The sequence below is a fragment of the Meles meles genome, chromosome 10 (genome assembly GCF_922984935.1).
Source record: "Meles meles chromosome 10, mMelMel3.1 paternal haplotype, whole genome shotgun sequence".
Classification (NCBI taxonomy): Eukaryota; Metazoa; Chordata; class Mammalia; order Carnivora; family Mustelidae; genus Meles; species Meles meles.
In genome coordinates this window covers 82,953,229-82,970,048 of record NC_060075.1, presented here as the reverse complement: position 1 = coordinate 82,970,048, position 16,820 = coordinate 82,953,229, and the positions used below count along the sequence as shown (strand labels likewise).

Here is a 16,820-nt window from a genome sequence, read left to right as displayed (position 1 = left end):
TTCTTTCAGGATAATATTCCTATCCTTCTCCCTTTGTTTTTTTTTTTTAAAGATTTTATTTATTTATTTGGCAGAGAGAGATACAAGTAGGCAGAGAGGCAGGCAGAGAGAGTGAGAGGGAAGCAGGCTCCCTGCCGAGCAGAGAGCCCGATGCGGGACTCGATCCCAGGACCCTGAGATCATGACCTGAGCCGAAGGCAGCGGCTTAAACCACTGACCCACCCAGGCGCCCCTCCTTCTCCCTTTGTTATATTTTAGTTTATTCCCCAATTTCTGCTCTCATCGGCCTCTTTTTACATTACATTTTAAATGACTGTTCATCTTTTCCATTGGTCTCAGAGTTTAAGGTCTGGTGGGAAAGAAAGACTATTTTTTTTCACATTGTATCCCCAGTTCTTTGCACAGTTTTTGGCTAAGTTTATAAAAGTATTTGTTGAATATTTAATGCATATAATAATGTATAAAACTTACCAAAATGCATATTCTACATTTTGATTTCATAAATGAAGTATGTACTTGTACCTTAAACTATTGCTTTCATTCCAGATTTTTATCAATAGGGTTTCACTTCAATATTTGTTATTCTATTTTGTGAAAAAACAAAAACAGGAAAATATGTGTTCTTTCTAAATTTACTACTAGGTATTGTATTATTTTAATGACTACCATTGTTTTATAAAATGCAAAAATTTAACTTATTTAGCGAAGTATTGAAATTTAATACTTTTCATGTTCTAAAATATAATTTATAGAAAGGAATAATTTAGTTGGGTAAGTTATGAAGATATATACTTCAAATAGATTTTAAAATTGTTTTTTCAAAGTTTAAATTTACGTGCTGAAATAGATGTTTTATTTTCAATGGATCCTCATTTGCTTCCATTCAGCCTTATTTTTATATGGTAATAAATCATATTTCAAAAGATATGTAAGTATCCATTTATTATGATGAAAACCTACTTTTGTGAATAATAATATTTACATTTTATTTTAAAATTTAGAAATAGATGATCCAAGCATTAACAGACATGCTAGTTTACAAAAGTCATAGAGAATTTTAATATTTATTTTTCCTCATATTATCACCAGGTGATTAAAAAAATTTTTTAGACTAAGTTGACTTTTGAATTTTTAAAATAATTCAATAAGGAATTTCTTAAGGTTTAAGTTTTTGAGTACTAACAGTTATCACTGTATGCTACTGCATATTACTTAATCTCTATCCATCTCAGACTTTACATGTTTAAAATAGAAATAAAAATTTATGATACCAGAATACCTCAGAGAATTCTGAGTAATAAACAAGTTATGTAAGTAAAATCCTTAATGCAGTACCTGTATCATTGTAAGTGATCAAAATATTATTATTATAAAATTTTACTATAATTATTTTGACATTGGAAGTCAGTTTAATGTCATTAAAATGAAATAATACATAAGGACTAGTGTGGAAGACCACAGGGAAAGGAAGGAAAAGCTGAATGGGAAGCAATCAGAGAAAGAGACAAACCATGAAAGACTCTGGACTCTGAGAAACAAACTCAGGGTTTCAGAAGGGAGGAGGATGGGGGGAGGTGATAACATGGGACTGGGTATTAAGGAGGGCAAGTGTGGTGATGAGCACTGGGTCTTATATGCAACTAATGAATCATTGAACACTACATCAAAAACGAATGATGTATTATGTGTTGGCTATTTGAAAATAAAACAAACAAATAAATAAGTAATTTGAGCAGCTTTCAGAAAAAAAATCCTGAGCTAGCAAAAAGCTAAACATTTATCCTATAATTTATCTAATTTTAACTGGAAACAGATTAATGAATCACGTTTAATTCATATAAGACATAGAAAAAATATATAGCCAAATCAGGGCACGTTAATATTGATGGACTCCAGAGAACAATATCATATACCAAGGTTATATTATGGTAGTTGGTATCAGTGTATGACTTGCCATCTCAACAATAAAAAATAAATAGATAAATAAATATTTTTTTATATTTTAGCCTAAAAAGCAGTGTTTTAAAGCTAGCTACTTTGAACAATAAACTCTGCATTCTTTATGAATATTTTCCATTATTAACAAAAATGAAAAGGACATAGAGAGTGTAATTGATTCAATGCCAAGTTACATATGTTTTCAGGTATATAGCTTATTTATGATGTTTTAATAAGATGAACTTCTAGGTAATGTTAGTATGTAATTGTTAATATTTGGGGTTTATTTTTTATTCATACAGGGAGATATATTAGCATTAAGTTAGTACAAAAAATGAAAATCCTATGTCTTTTCATGAATTTAATTAGAGGAATTATTTCTGATGGTTACATGATAGGATATATGAAACCTTCATACATTTGGAATTTAAAAGACATTTGTACTTTTCCTACATCCTTTCTATTAGAACTTTTATAGTTTCAGGTAAGTCTTTAATACATGTTGAGTTGATTTTTGTATATGGTATAAGTTATGGGTCAAATTTCACTTCAATTTTTTTTTTCATGTAGATATCCAGTTTTCCTAACACCATTTTTTAAATAAATTTATTTATTTTTTTTCAGCGTAACAGTATTCATTGTTTTTGCACAACACCCAGTGCTCCATGCAATACGTGCCCTCCCTATTACCCACCACCTGGTTCCCCCAACCTCCCACCCCCACCCCTTCAAAACCCTCAGGTTGTTTTTCAGAGTCCATAGTCTCTTATGCCTAACACCATTTATTGAAGAGACTATCCTTTCCCCATTGTGTGTTCTTGGCACTTTTGCCAAAGATCAGTTGACCACATATGTTAGGATTTATTTTTGGGCTCTCCATTCTATTCCATTGGTCTATATGTTTGTGTTTCTGTCCATGCCATATTGTTTTAATTACTGTTACTTTGTAATATATTTTGAAATCAGGAAGTGAGATGCCTCCTGTGTTTTTTCTTCTTCTTTCTGAAGATTGTTTTGGCTATTATGGATATTTCGTCATTTTATATGAATTTTGGGATTTTTTTTTTCAGTTTACACACACACACAAATGTCATTGAGATTTTGATGGGATAACATTGAATCTGTAGATCACTTTGGGTACTATGGACATTTTAAGAAAATTAAGCCTTCCAGTCCATGAAAATGGGATGTCTTCCCATTTATGTGTCCCCTTTAATTTCTTACATCATTTTGGGTAGTTTTTGGTGTACAAGAGTTTTCTGCTGAAAAAAGTTTATTCTTAAATATCTTACTCTTTTTAATGCTATTTTAAATGATGTTTTTTCAATTTTTAAAAAAATAGTTATTTTTGTGCATGTAGAAATGCAATTGACTGGTTTTGACAATGACTTCTTTCATATGTCACCAAAAGTTCAGGCAACAAAAGCAAAAATAAACAAGTGGGACTACGGTTATGCTGGACTAGTAAATTCTATAGGTCTGCGATGTAACAAAATGCCTATAGTTAAAAATACAGTATTATGCACTTAAAAATTTTGTTAAGAGAGTAGATCTCATAAATGTTCTCACCCTCCCATCCCCATATCCCTCAAAAAAGGACACAGGGAAACTCCAGGAGTTGTTGGATATGTCTAATACCTTCATTGTGGTGGTAATACCATAATTGTTTACCTATGTCCAAACTCACAAAATTGTACACTTTAAATGTGTGCAGTTCTTTGCAAATCTATTATATTTCTTTTTTTTTTTAAATGTTTATTCGACAGAGAGAGATCACAAGTAGGCAGAGAGGCAGGCAGAGAGAGAGGAAAGCAGGCTGCTCGCTGAGCAGAGAGCCCGATGCGGGGCTCGATCCCAGGACCCTGGGATCATGACCTGAGCTGAAGACAGAGGCTTTAACCCACTGAGTCACCCAGGCACCCCGCAAATCTATTATATTTCAATAAAGCTTTAAAAGGATAAATACAAGATACTCCAAGGTAATGATTCAGCAAAAAAAAAGAAAGAAGAAAAAAAGAAAGGAAGGAGGGAAGGAAGAGAAAGTTTCTAGAATTTACTAGTCTAGCATAACTGAAACTTTATACCTATTGAATAACAACCTTCTTTCCACCCCTAGCAACCACTATTGTATCCTCTGCTTCTATGAGTTTGACTATTTGAGATACCTTATATCTAAACCATGCAGGATTTGTTCTTCTGTGATTGACTTATTTTATTTAGGTATGCAAATGGCAGGATTTCATTATTCTCAAAAGCTGAATAATATTCCATGTATTAAAATATCATATTTTCTCTGTTCATATACTGATGAACACTGGGGTTGTATTCATATGTTGCTGTTGTGAATAGTGCTATAATGAACATGTAATGCAGGTATCTCATCAAGTTCCTGATTTCAGATCTTTGGCTAGTCAACCAGAAGTGGGATTGCTAGATATGGTAGTTGTATTTTTAATTTTTTGAGTCATCTCTGTAGTGTTTTCCACTACTGGGATGCAGTGTTACATTTCTACCAATATTGTACAAAGATTCCAATTTTACCACAACCTGGTCAAATCTTGTATTTAATTACTTTTTTATTTGCTTATTTATTTATAGCCATCCTCCTAGGTGTGAAGTAATATCTCATTGTACTTCTGATTTGCTTTTCTGTGATGATTAATAATGTTGATCATCTTTTCATATATCTGTTGGCTTTTTTGCATTTCTTCTTTGGAGAAATGTCTTCCGCTCTTTTGTTTAATCTTTAAAATTGTGTTTTTCGGGGTTTTTTTGCTACTAAGTTATTGGAATTCCTGATATATTTTGCAAATTAACCCTTTATCAAACATATGATTTGCAAATATGTTTTCACGTTCTATAGCTTGCTTTTTAATTCTGTTGGTTGCTTCCTTTGCTGTTCAGAGAGGTTGTAGTTTGATATAGCCCCACTTCTCTCTTTTTTTTGCCTGTGCTTTTGGTGACATATGAAAGAAATTGTCAAAACTAGCCAGTTGTGTTTCTACACACTAAAAATTTTAAAAAGAAATTTTTAAGTCCCATACTTTTCCTACAATAGGATTTTATTACAACTTTTAAATAATTTGCTACCTGCTAATTTCAAATATTTATAGATATCTGTTCTAGCTGTCAAAAATGATAATATTAAAGGCTACATTTTTAATTTTGCACCAAAAACCAAGATAATATTATTCACATTTGTTACACAGAGGATGATTTTAACAATAGACATGATATTTTATAAATATATTGTACTGGTTACAGATATTTTAATGGTCTTTCTTTTCCTTTAAATAACTCAAAATGGTTTACTAAATTGAATTGTTCCTTTGATTGGACTTCACTTATTAGTGATTGCACAAATAAGAGAAAACAAACTTAATTATTGAATATTATCCTTCAAAATACATTTAGATTGCAAATATTAAGAACCTCTAATATTTGCAAGAGTTTTTAAGTATGCTTGTATTTTTGTGTTCCTTTTTTATAGAGGAAACTCTCACAATGTTCAGAAGGCTTTTAGCTTTCTTCTTTTTTTAATAGTTGCAACACATTTAACTATCAAAGGATATGTATTCAAACTGATGTAAAATATTCAATGAAACAATTTATAAGAAAAATGCAAACAACCCAATAGAAAAATGAGCAAAAGACTTGAATGCCTACTTCACAAAAGAGAAAACACAAAGGGGCAATAAACATATGAAAAAATATTCAATCTCATTAATAATAAAAGAAAGAAATTAAAATCAAAATGAGATTTTACAGACTCTAGGTTAAAAAACAAATAAACCAGTCTGTCAAAATCAAGTCTTCACAAAGACCAATAGCAACTCTCACACATGGCTATTGGCCTCAGAAACCGAAAAAAATCTCCGAGTGTGACAGTACTTAGTAAAGTTAAGCATTTCGTTGTACTATGACCAGATTTCTACTCTCGTTAGAGTGTCTAGAGAAATTCTTTCATATATGCTCAAGAGATAAGTAAAATAACGCTAATAGTGATTTTTCATCATTGCAAGAAAAAAAGATGCAAACATTTAAAAAAGAAAAATAATAAATTATGTTACATTCATATAGTGGAATTAGAATCATCACCTTGCTAAGCTCTGGGGCACCATTCACATTGTCTGCACATTTATATAGAAAATTCTTCCACTTTCGGTGGGTCAAGATGGCGGGGAAGTAGGAGGTGCCGTTTCAACCTGTCCCCTAAAGTGAGCTGATTACCTACCAAAGAACTCTGATCACCCATGAAATCAGCCTGAGATCAGAATTATACACGTCTGGATCTCTACAGGAGCAGAAGACACCAGTGGCAGGTAAAGCAGAGTGGGAACGTGGGACTGATATCGGAAGATAAACAAAAGGGGGAGGGAGCCACCAGAGGCGACCGATTGGAAAGTAATACCCCAATACAAGAGTGCCCTGTGTCTGGGGACCAGCATTAGCTTGGAGTCTGGTTGAAAACACTCAAGAAAAAAAAAAAAAAAAAACAGAGCAAAGGATCATGGGGGGATACTGTGGGAATCGGGGCGGTTAGGGACAGGAGCTTAAGTCCCCAGACCCAGGACAGCCTCCCCTGGTGCTGAGCCAGAGAGAGTGCGGCGGAGAAAGCAGATCATGGTCCCTGAGCTGCCAGCACGCCTGAGAACGCATGGGGTCCGGCTCCCAAGAGGGGCTGGGAGCCTGGCTAGACAGCATTCCTGAAACGCGCGCATCCCACACCCTCCCCTGGGAGAGGTGTGCACAGGTACTAGCCTGGAGCTCTGGCATCCTGAAAAACCAGGCATTCCCAGCCCAGGCCAGCGGGAAAATCTCAGTGTGTGATCGCTGCTTGGAACCTCTCTGGTGGTCTGGAGCTGCCCAGACAGCCACCGCTGCCTTGGTATTGGGTACAAGGAGGAGATCCTGCATCCCCGGGACTCAGAACCTACTCTGCCAGCAACTCTGCAGAGCATTCTGAGGCTTCTCTCTGAGAGGGAGGTCGGGGCGCAGTTTGCTCTCCTCTAAACCTCCCAAAACCATCAAAAGCTTTCAAGATGAGAGAAAACAGATGAAAGAACATAAAAACCTCCAGAGAACAAAAGCCTGAAAAAAAAACGGTTTCCTCAGAGCCCACCCCCTTGAGGGGGGCATGAGGACCTAACTCAGGGAACATCATTGTCTGAAAACCCACGTGGCAGGCCCCTGCCCCAGAAAACCAACCAGGAAGGAAGAAAAAAAAAAAAAAAGACTACAAGAGAACAACCACCACTACTTCATAAATACAACTTTTATTTTTAACTCTTTACCAATATTTGGCTCTTTTTTTATGCATATAGATAATTTTTTTAACCTATTTACCATCACAGTGAGATGTCCAGTACATCAAATTCCTTAACAACCTTCTTTTTTTTTTTTAAATTTTATTTATTTATTTGACAGACAGAGATCACAAGTAGGCAGAAAGGCAGGCAGAGAGAGAGGGAGCAGGGTAGAAGCAGGCTCCCCGCTGAGCAGAGAGCCCGATGCGGGACTCGATCCCAGGACCCTGGGATCATGACCTGAGCCAAAGGCAGCGGCTTAACCCACTGAGCCACCCAGGCGCCTGCCTTAATAACCTTCTAACCTGAACTTTTTGTTACATACACCCGTGTTTTTCTTTTGCTTTTCTATTTTTTAAATTTTTTTTTAAATTTTAATTTAGTTTAGTTTATTCTTTTTTAATTTTTATTTTCTAATATACATAGAATTAAACTTCAAGGTAATCCCCTTTCCCCAATCAATGCTACCCCTATAGGTAAACCAATTTTTAATCCCCCTTTATCTTGGGAAAGTTGATTCCTTTAACAAAAACATCAAGATACATCCAGGAAGAATCAAAATAACCTTCCTCGCCCACACTGAGTTTCTATCTTTTTTTTGCTTTTATATATATATTTTTTTCTCTTGTCATAGACTTTTATCAGTCTTTTTGTTTGTCTGTTTTTGTTTGTATACTTCATAAATCTTACCTTGGGGCCCATTTGGGCTGAGCCTTCTCTTTTATCTTCCCTTTTTTTCCTGTCTCTCTCTCTCTCTTTTTTCTTTTCTTTTCTTTTTTTTTTCTTCTTCTCTATTTCTTTTTCTTTTCTTTTTTCTCTCATTTGGGTGGGGAATCCTGATTGCACAGAAGCGTTCCAGGGTGCACCTTGACTGCACCACCGTCGATACATCCAGCTGTATCCATTCAGTTATCTCTTACCAAAATGACTACGAGGATCCATCCATCAGAATCCTAGAGGAGAACATAGACAGTAACCTGTTCAACATCAGCCACAGCAACTTCTTTCAAGATATGTCTCCAAAGGCAAAGGAAACAAAAGCGAAAATGAACTTTTGGGACTTCATCAAAATCAAAAGCTTCTGCACAGCAAAGGAAACAGTCAACAAAAGAAAGAGGCAACCCACGGAATGGGAGAAGATATTTGTAAATGACAGTACAGACAAAAGGTTGATATGCAGGATCTATAAAGAACTCCTCAAACTCAACACACACAAAACAGATAATCATATCAAAAAATGGGCAGAAGGTATGAACAGACACTTCTCCAATGAGGACATACAAATGGCTATCAGACACATGAAAAAATGCTCATCATCACTAGCCATCAGGGAGATTCAAATTAAAACCTCATTGAGATATCATCTTACACCAGTTAGAATGGCCAAAATTAGCAAGACAGGAAACAACGTGTGTTGGAGAGGTTGTGGAAAAAGGGGAACCCTCTTACACTGTTGGTGGGAATGCAAGTTGGTGCAGCCACTTTGGAGAACAGTGTGGAGATTCCTCAAGAAATTAAAAATAAAGCTTCCCTATGACCCTGCAATTGCACTACTGGGTATTTACCCCAAAGATACAGATGTAGTGAAAAGAAGGGCCATCTGTACCCCAACGTTTATAGCAGCAATGGCCACGGTGGCCAAACTGTGGAAAGAACCAAGATGCCCTTCAATGGACGAATGGATAAGGAAGATGTGGTCCATATACACGATGGAGTATTATGCCTCCATCAGAAAGGATGAATACCCAACTTTTATAGCAACATGGACGGGACTGGAAGAGATTATGCTGAGTGAAATAAGTCAAGCAGAGAGAGTCAAGTATCATATGGTTTCACTTATTTGTGGAGCATAACAAAGAACATGGAGGACATGGGGAGATGGAGAGGAGAAGGGAGTTGGGGGAAATTGGAAGGGGAGATGAACCAAGAGAGACTATGGACTCTGAAAAACAACCTGAGGGTTTTGAAGGGGCGAGGGGTGGGAGGTTGGGGAACCAGGTGGAGGGTAATAGAGAGGGCATGTATTGCATGGAGCACTGGGTGTGGTGCAAAAACAATGAGTACTGCTACGCTAAAAATAAATAAATTTAAAAAAAAGAAAGAAAATTCTTCCACTTTCAAGATCATGGTCAGCACATGTAATAGTTGCATATTATAAATCTCCTCATTCTTCAGTTATAAGAAAGAGATATTTAAAGGATTAAAGACATCATAGTTTAAAGGATTAAAGACTTTCATAAAGTGGATATGCAATTGTATATGAAACCTTTGTAAAACTTCTGTGGATGAAATCCTACCAGACAAATAGCCTTATTGAAAGATTGGAAATGAACAATCAAGGATATGGTATTTTTTTCTGTTATGCAAATATATGATCATTACTTGCCTGAACATTACTTCATAAAGCCAGTTATAAAAAGTTTCACCAGTGAAAACCAACTGCTTCCTTAATTCAAAACATCAATTTCTCATAAACATTATAAAAAACAATTTCACTTTCCTAATCTTAAATATGAAATTCTAATTCCAATGACCAAACTAGCAAAAAGAAAATTAGAGATGTTGAGTAAAATTATTACAAAATAATACCTTGAAATTTCTTTTATTTTATCCCAAATTTTAATCGGAATTATCCAATATAATGGTGTTTTGTTGTTCTTGTTGTTGTTTTTTTTTAAGATTTTTATTTATTTATTTGACAGATCACAAGTAGGCAGAGAGGCAGGCAGGGCAAGAGAAGGGAGGAAGCAGGCTCTCTGCTGAGCAGAGAGGCAGGCAGGGCAAGAGAAGGGAGGAAGCAGGCTCTCTGCTGAGCAGAGAGCCCGATGCAGGGCTCAATCCCAGGACCCTGGGATCATGACCTGAGCTGAAGGCAGAGGCTTTAACCCACTGAGCCACCCAGGCGCCCCTGTTCTTGTTGTTTTTTAATTAAGACACAATAATCTCAGAAGTTTGAGTTTCTTTTTTAAAAATATTTTATTTATATGAGAGAGAGAGAGCATAAGTAGGGGAGGGGCAGAAGGACAAGAATAAGCAGATTCCCCACTGAGCAGATATCCTGACACTGGACTCCATTCCAGGACCCTGAGATCATGATCTGAGCTCAAGTCAGATGTTTAACCAACTGATCCACCCAGCACCCCTTAGAAATTTGGGTTTCTGGTAGAAAATTTCAGCACAATTTATTGTCATATTCCCTAGGAAATAGATTGAGTTGCTCTCATTGTACAGTAACTTTTTTGTTTAGACAGAGCCTAACATAACATGAAATAGGATGCAGCTTCCAAAGCAACCTGCGGACATGTTGGTAAATCCATGCATACCACCTCAACATGCCCAGCAATCCTAGAATATTTATTTAATTACCTCTTTCACTTCCATTCAATTACTATTTAAGAAGTTCTCCATCCATCTCAAGCATAATAATTTCCTCTCTTAGCTGTTAATCTTACCTCCTTCCGTATAGAGACATGAGTATTCATTGCTTTCACAAAATCTAAAAATCTAGTGATACCTATCACTCCATTATAACATGGTTTCTCCTTCTAACAAGGGTACCTAGAGTCCATTCATCTCTTCTTTTCTTCTCAGACTTCTTTAGTTACCAAAGATGACCTTTCTCTCTTCTATCTTCACTTCTCCCCTATCTACTGTCTTATCATCAACATTTAATTATGTTCAGTTATTTTCCATACTAAAAATTAGGCCCACTGGCTTCACCTCATATCTTTTAGCTAACACCCTATAGCTCCTGCCTGTAACAGTGGCAAACTTTTTTTTTTTTTCCAGGCAGATTTCTTGACAACAACTCTATTCACTTTCCCATGTCCTCACCTACTTGTCATTTTATGTCCACCACTCTGACGAGATCTGCGCTTGCCAAAATAACCTGTGGCCTCCTTGTACCTAAGTGCCAAGGTCCCTTTTAGTATTTATGTAGCTTGGCCTTTAATCGGTGCTGGCTTCTCTACCATCAAGCTTCCTTGTGTTTCTTTCCTTTTAGTGAGATGTTCTTTCTTAATACTCCTTTGCACACTGTTTTCTCTATACGCCATTTAATATTGGACTTTCTCAGGCTTCTATTTTAGGTCATCTTCTCTCCTCACTTTCAATTTTCTCTCATACTTTGAAATGTCATTTATATGTCAGCTGTTCATAAATTTGCCTTGTACAACTTTTTTGTACAACTCTTTTGATCTCAAGATTAGGTATACAGTTCTTAACATGCTCTTAGAAGACAGCCTGTCCAGCAATGAACTCATCTTTCCAGCTAACAAAAGTATGTGCCAGCTGAATAAATAGAACCGACATTTAGATAGTTGCCAGGTACAATAACTTGGAATTGGCCTTTCTTCCTTTTCCTTCACTACCAAACCAATTCACTAATTGACCGGTACTACAACCAAAAAAAAAAAAAAAAAGAAAGTCCCAAAATTTCTCAGTCTTATCACTTTCTCCATATTAGTTATATCTACATTTATGTACCTTTATTATCTCTTAGCTTCCTGTTTAAGCTTTTTTTTAAGTAGCTTTTTATATCTAGTCTTTTTTTGTTGTTGTTTGGCATTTTCTTCTAGTCTTATTTTCTCCAATTAGTTTTCCAAAATGGAAGCAGGTTCACCTTTATGACATGCAAATCTGAAGTATATGTGAGCTTGTGTAAAACTCTTCAAGGTTTCTCATTAGTCTAAAGATGGAGCAAAATTTATGTTAGTCTATAAGTTAATACATTTCCTTTCTCATATCACAATTCTCTAAAGTCAATTCTCAATTCTTCAGCCATGTTTAATTCCTCAATTGCAGCAGTCTCTTTTTATGTCAGGTTATTACATGTTCCCATTAATTCCTTCTGCCTAGAATTATCTCAGTTCCCCAAGTTCTTCATTTAATTAATCCTAGCTATTATTTAGGCTTTAGCTTCAAAACCATTTCCTCCAGGAAGACTAACTACCCTAATTATCTGTATAAATTAAATTCACCAGTTTCATGCTCGCTTTTTTCACATCACAATTGGACTTCAGGACTTCCTCTGACCTCCAGTGTCGTATCTTAAACTTCCCGTTTGATACTTTTACTTTCACTTGGATAATGCATAGGCATCTAATTACAAGCCAAGACCTAAACTTCTCCCAGGACTTGCTCCTCAGTTTCCCTCACAAAGTAAGTGATAACCCTACGTGTTAACAATCTTAGGATCATCCCTGCATCCTCTTCCCCTTACATCACACATCAATGTTAGTTACATCTTTAGAAGAATTCCAGACCTCAGCAACATCTCGCTGCCTCCACCACTGCTCTCCTGATGAAAGCCATTGTCCTTCCATGGATGACTTAGGTAACTGTGAGTCTCACTAACTGCTTCTGTCCCTGTTTCTTTCAGTCTTGTCTCAACCCAGTAAACAGAGATGTTCTTTTAAAACGTGATTCAAAACGTATCCCTCCTCTCCTGCAGTGCAGTCCTGTTCCCCTTCTGATCTAACTCTTCTCACATGTCACCTCTCACTTTCTGCTTCAATTACACAGGCCCCTTTGCCATTTCTTGAAACATGCTGGACTTTCTCCTCCTTCAGGGCTTTTCTTTTCTTTTAAGATTTATTTATTTATTTACTTTAGAGAGAAAGAGAGTGCATGCAAGAGTACCAGAGGGAGAGGGAGAGAATCTCAAGCAGACTCCCCATTGAGCCCAACACTGACACACAGTCACCCAACCCTGATCATGACCTGAACCAAAATCAAGAGTCTGACACTTAACTGACTTACCTACCCAGGTGCTCTTCTCCTGCTTCAGGGCTTTTCATTTGCCCTTCCATGTGCCCAGGAAACACACCTTCCAAATACCTTTATTGACTCTTCTTTACCATCCTTAGAATTTGTCTCAAATACTACCATTTTCCGGTGTAACTTTAAGGCACAACTCTATTCAAAACTGCACTAACTTCATGTCTGGACTGTCTATTCACCTTTCTGGACTGTCTATTCACCTTTCACTGTTTTCCTCCTTAGTCCTTACTGCCTTTTGATAAGGTATACATACATTCTACTCATTTTTATCTGTATTTTATTTTATTTATTGGTTTCTCTCCTCCCATGAGAATGTAAAGGGAAAAGGGTTTGTGTTGGCTTTGCTGTATTCCCTATAACAAAACAGTATTTGACAACTAACATGAATTCAGTAAATATTATTGACTTGATTAATAACAGTTATATTGAAATGTTACATTTGATATCTGTTATCTAGCATATAAGCATTTCAGAGTCAAGAAAACTATCAGTTGTTTTTGATTAAGAGATTGATGTAAGAAATAATTAATAAAGTACCCAAAGATTTATGTACTATATTAGAATATAGTTTATTATTAGCTACAGTAATAGTTTTCCTTTATAATAAAGAGAAATATGAAAAAGACTTGAGGTTTAGAGGCAGGTACTTATAGAATCTCTTTGTGGCAACTTTAATTTTTTCTGTGAAGTAAGAAGAAAGGCCAAGTAATTGTTTGGTATAAGATTCAAGGAAAAGGGCAATAATTGTAACCATAATAGTGATCAATGTGTGATCAGTGATCAAGTGTTGAATGATACTGGGAAAATAATAATGAATATGCTAATGGCAGCCTTCCAAGCTGGATAAAGAGAGAGATAAAAATAAAAGGAGTTATAGATAAATTAAGGAGTTTTAGGGTTAATAAGTGTCTTGATAAAAGACCACCAACATTTAGAAATTACTGATAGAGGAAGAATAAGAGGTGAAGTCTGGAAAGTGTATATGTTTATGATTTCACATGTGGAACAGTTTGTGTTGATTTGCATGGCCATTAGAGGAGGCTATGAAGGGAAAGAATGCACTTTTGGAGGCAAGCAGTATTTTAATTTAAATTTAAGTATTTAATTTAAGTATTTAAACAATACTTATTTAATGCCTACCATGCTAGGGACTGGAGAGAGACTGGAGAGAGAAAAAGAAGGTTATGGTCTTTCCTATAAAATTGCCTTTTCATTTAATGAGTGATAGAAGTAAATACACACATAATTTAAAAATGCAATAATACACAACCTTCGATAGAAGTAAAGAGATTTCTCTGGATGTAACCAGTTTAGCAAAAGCTGGACAAAGGATGGATAACCTCAAAAACTTCTGATACTGCAAGTCTTGCCAAAAAGCAAATTAACCAAAACAGGTTAACAGTGGCAAACAATTTTAATAGAATTGCTAGGGAATTAACTTAATATTTAAAAATTAGAGACTACTCAACATCTGATAAAGTTACTGAAGTATAAAATGATATGAGATATTTATTTTTAAGCTTTGCGCAATGACTATATCATAGCCAATGAGGTTCATCTGAGGCATGATTATTGCTAATTGAGGTATTTATTTTATCACTATTCATAATACAACACATAAATTATGTGATATAAATAGCAGTACCAATATGGTATTAGTTAGAGTCCTCTTTTTTTTTTTAAGATTTTATTTATTTGTTTGACAGAGAGAAATCACAAGTAGGCAGAGAGGCAGGCAGAGAGAGAGGTGGGGAGCAGGCTCCCTGCTGAGGAGAGAGCCTGATGTGTGGCTTGATCTCAGGACCCTGAGATCATGACCTGAGCCAAAGGCAGAGGCTCAACCCCCTGAGCCACCCAGGTGCCCCAGAGTCCTCTTTTTAAAAGCATTCTTCTGATATATCTGATTTTTCAACTCAACAAATAGATTTTTGCATATATCTCTGAATAACTAAAATATGTCAATTTAAATATGAATTTATTTGAAGATGAAAATCCATCAGAATTAAGTTAAACATTGAGTGGTTGATATTAAATAAATTCTGTGATTTTAATTTATTTTTTTCCAGAAGTTTCAACACCATGATTAGATGGTTTGATAGTACTTCCTATAGAGTATGTATGGTTAGATGGGAGACTATGCCAAATGGAAGGATCATTTATTTATTCAAATATAATGAGGATATGTAAGTATTTATGGAAACTTTTCTTTTATTATTTCAAAAATATAGACATTCATAATATTATAATAGAGACAGTGGCTAACAAGACAGCTCTGGTAACAATTTATATTCAAGACAAGAAAGCTGACAATGGCAACTGGTGAAGTCTTGTTTTATTCTATGAGATGTGCTCTGCCAGGTTTCTTCTGTACCAGCTGCTATACAACATTGTCAACCACATGCTCTTAGAGTTGCAATATGTCTGTAGGCCACAGAGTAGTAGAATGGATGTGATATCTGTAAAACTACAAATTTTAGTAATTATGTCTGATTTCTTGGCCTGACAAAAAAATAGCAGAAAAAGTGAACTTCAAATTCATCAATAAAGATAAAAATACTGATTGAATATTTTTGTTATATAATGAGTTTTAAATTATTGAAATGTTTTATTGGCATATCAAAGTGTGGGAAGACATTAAATGGAGGCATGAGTTGAGTCTTCATTTATTTGCTTTGTCATGAATTAAAAAAAATGTGTAGTCGGCCCCCACTTAGTAGGAGGACAGTACATATAGTGCTAACTATTCAGTTGGTTCAGCCTCATAAAAACTTAAAAACAAAACAGAGCTGTTAAGAAGAAGCAAGTTGAAAGGTATTAAGCTTCAGATACGTGAAATATTGCCTTTCATGCATCTAGGACTTAAAAAACACTTTTGTCAATATTTTAAATTCTCCTTTCTGTCTTGGTCAAGAAGTTATGAAAATAGCTCATGCAACAAGAATATTAAGGGAGGTAAACTTTAAGGAGATTTAGAAAGACAAAGATGTGAATTATATTTAAGTCTTTAGGAAAAAACTGTATTTGCTGTTTACGTTATTTAGTGTCAACTGCAATTTAAATGCAATTTAAGTCCTAACATGACTATAAATGTTTTCTTTGACACTGTAAACTAAGAATATATTCTAATAAAGAGTCCAGGTGACATTTATGGATGTTATTTCCATGTAAATAATGATAGTCTTGGGCTAAATTCCAAGCTGGAAAAAGTAGGTGTACTTTTATAATGGAACCTAACAAGGAGGGGAAGGAAAGAAGGAGTAACAGCATTGGGGCTGTTTTTCAAATTAAAGTTCTATGCTTTTAATCTCTTTTCCTATTCAAGGAAAAGGAATATTTTGTTTATGTGCCATACCAACAAGGCTCAAACCAACTGAATGATACAACAAAGTAAACTCATTCAGATCTGATCCAGTAAAAATAAGACTGAGTAAAGTATTTCATGTTAAGTTTGGAAAATATTACCACCAAACTGGATAGGTTCCTGAAACCCCGGGCCATTTTCTCATCTGGCACTGTGGTCAGAAACTGATCCAAGTGTAGCACTCAATCCCACCAGCCCACCAACTTTTCAAAAACCACACTTTCTAAATTGCTTCTCATGAATGAGAGAAGAACCAGACTTTTTGTCAATGTATTTGCCATCAGGACAATTTCATGTTTTTATTTTTATCTATTTACAATCCTCAGTTTTGTGTTAGACTTAGTTCTACCTGCATGTTGTTCTCTCTTTCTTTTTCCTCTCTGCAAAATTATTTAAACACTCTTATATAGGAGGTTCAGTTTTAATCTGAATAC

At 35.3% G+C, this 16,820-nt stretch overlaps 1 non-coding gene across 1 annotated transcript; it reads left to right on the top strand.

Moving 5' to 3' along the window:
- The first annotated feature begins 14,543 nt into the window (after positions 1 to 14,543).
- On the top strand, positions 14,544 to 14,679 carry LOC123952352. Its single transcript, XR_006820609.1, has one exon. It is a non-coding gene; the product is annotated as a U4 spliceosomal RNA (small nuclear RNA).
- Positions 14,680 to 16,820: the final 2,141 nt, after the last annotated feature.